The following is a 3032-nucleotide window of genomic DNA, read 5'->3' as shown; positions in this document are numbered from 1 at the left end:
CTGGAGGGCTCGGTGGGTCCTCGATGGGCAGAGGGGTTCCTGGGTGGTGTGGAGAGTCCTGAGAGGGTTGGGGGGGAGCCCTGGCTCACTTCTGGTGCTGGGCGGGGGTCGTGGGTCAGTCCCAGTGTCCTGAAGGGATCCTGGCACCGTGGGTGTGGGTCCCAAGGCGGTGCCGGTGTCCTGTGGATGCCTGGGGTGGGGTTCTGGGTCCCGGTGGCAAAGCTGGCGCTGGGGGACAATGTCCTGGGTTGGGGACGGTGTCCTGGGTCAGAGCTGGTGTCCCGGGCGGGGCCCTGGGTGGGTGCTGGTGCCCGCTATGGGGTCCCGGTGCTGGGAGATTCAGTCCTGGGTCGGTCCCGGTTCCTGGGTGGGTGTCTGTGTCCTGGATGGGGTCCCAGTTCCCGGCGATGGGGGACGGTGTCCTCGGTCAGTCCCGGCGCCCAGGGAGGGTCCCGGTCCCCGGGGTCAGGACGGGTGCCTGAGGACGGGGTCCCGTCTCAGTGCCGGTGTCCCGAGAGGGGTTCGCTGCTCGGTACTGGTGTCCTGGCTAGGGTTTCCTGTTCCCGGGGTCGGGGGCTGGTGTCCTGGGTCCGTCCCGGTGCAAGTTCCCGGTGGTGGGGTTGGTTCCCGGTGCGTTCCCGGAGCGGAGCGGCGGGTCCCGGAGGGCTGGGGGGTCCGGTAGGTTCCCGGGTCGGTTCCCGATTAGTTCCCGGAGCGGCGTTCGCGGCGGGCTCCCGTGTGTTCGCGAGGCGTCCCAGGAGCGCTCCTGGGCCAGGGGCGACGGCGGCAAGTGGCGGGGCCGGGGGCGGCGGCGGCTTTAAGCGCTGCCCCGGCCCGGCCCGCCCCGTCCCGGGGAGGGACCGAGCAGGAGGGACGGAAAGACCGCCCGAGCGGCCGGGGGTGGGGGGCCCGGCCGTCGCTATTTACAGCCCCGGCCTCACTCCCGGAGCCCCAGACACCGGCACCCCCAAAACCCCGGAATTCGGCACCTCCCAAAACGCCGGATCCCAGCACACCCCGGAGCCCCCGACTTCAGGACTCCCGAGCCAAGGCTCCCCCAAACCGCGGCACTCCCAAAACCCCCAAACACTGGCAGTTCCAAAAACGCACAGACATCAGCACCCCAAAATCTCTGACATCCCTAAAACCGCTGTAACCTCAAACGCCGGCCCACCAAAACACCGACACTCACCAACACAAGCACCCCAAAACGCCAGCACCCACCAACTCCCAAACGCTGGCACCCCAACACCCCAAAACTCCCCGAATTCCCTGAAGTCCAGTGTCATAAACTCCTAAACTCTGCCACCTCAGAACCCCCTGCCCCCAGACACTGGCACCCCCAAACTTTGCACGCTGAACCACGGCACGCCTAAACTTTGGCACCCTCAAACCTCAGCACCCCCAAACCTCGGCCCCCAGGCACCCCAGCCTCCCTACACTGAAACCCTGGTACCTCAAATCCCAGCACCCAGACACCCCTGAAACTCTGGCCCCCCAAAATCCAGAATCCACCCATAATAATCCCAAATACCTGCAACCTCGACACCCCAAAACCTCAGCACCCTATAGCCCAGGCAGCCCAACACCCTGTTATCCTGATACACCTGTACCTTAATTCCCAAACATCCCAGGCACCCCACAGCACAACGCATCCCAAAACCCCCCCAAAGACGCCCCCAAAACTTACTCGAACCCCCTCACTCATCCCTTTCCCCTTGGGAACCCCTGAAAAACACATAAAAACTCTCCCCCAGCCCCGAGGGGCACAACTGAGATCCCACAAACCCTCCCAGGATCCCCTCTGGGGAAGCCCCCCCCCAGGACCACTCTTGCCATGGAACCCCCACCCAGTCCCCTCGGTTGCACCCCACTCCCTCCGGTGACTCCAGCCGTGGGTCCCCCTGGCCATGCCTCAGTTTCCCCATGACAATGGCACAAGCCTGGGGAGGGGGTTCGGTCATATTTGGGGTGCACCCTAAACCCCTCTGCCCCCCAAATCTCTCTTGTGCCCCTCCCCCCTTTCCAGACACCCGCGGCCTCCTCAGCTCCCTTGGGAGGGGCAGGGGGACACTCGGGTGACCCACATCTGGGTCCTTTGGGGGGGCGATTTGGGGAGTATCGTGTTCCCCCTGTTCCGGTGCCTGCCTGGAAGCTTCCAAGGGAAGGGGGGGCGGTGCGGGTGCACCCCGGGGTGACAACGGGTGACAAGGGGTGACGTGGGGGGGTGACGTGGGGGGGGTGACGCGGTGGCGCCTGCGCCAACACCTAAAAATAACCTGCCGAGTCAGAGCCACGCACCGGCACCCAAAATACCCGGGGGGGCACGCGGGGGGGCGCCCCCAACACATCATCACCCAAAATACCTGGGGCAGGGGCCGGGGGGGCACCAACAGGGGTGGGGGCAAAACGCGACAGGGTCCCTCACCAGGACCCCCAAGCCCTTGGCAGGTGTGGGAAGGGGAGCAAGTGGGTTGGGGGGGGTCAGGATGTTTGGGGAGGTCGAGGGTGGTCCAGGGGGCTCTGAGCAGTCAGGGCACTGCGGGGGGGTCAGTGCACTCCAGGATGGGGTTTCAGGATGCTGCTGGGGCAGGTCAGGGGGACCCAGGGGGATCCCAGTGTCCCCCAGGGTCTCGGCTCTGCCACAGCCAGGGCAGAGGAACATGACGGTGGAGGCCACGAGGGGACAAAGGACCTGACCCCGCCAGTGTCTCCTGGGGAGGGGACACAGGGCAGAAACACTGCTGCCCGTGGTGACATCCTGAGTCCAGCGTCCCCCCAGCCTGTCCCCAGCTGTTTCCTTGGGACACTGGGGCTGGAAGCACTCAGGGTCCTCAGGGTGGGGTGACATGGGGAGGGGGCCATCGGCAGCCTGGGGGCACAGAGAGGGGAAGAGGGGGGCACTGGGGACGTGGCCATGGGGACATGGGGCCAGGGCTGAGGGACATAAGGGACACGAGAACGAGGGGTACATGGACAGTGGGACACAGGTAACGTGGCCATGGGGACAGCAGGGACATGTGTGGGGCCAC

This window comes from Lonchura striata, chromosome 1A (assembly GCF_050655825.1).
Source record: "Lonchura striata isolate lonStrDom1 chromosome 1A, ASM5065582v1, whole genome shotgun sequence".
Lineage (NCBI taxonomy): Eukaryota > Metazoa > Chordata > Aves > Passeriformes > Estrildidae > Lonchura > Lonchura striata.
The sequence above is the reverse complement of the archived record's forward strand: the minus strand, read 5'-3'. Positions refer to the sequence as shown.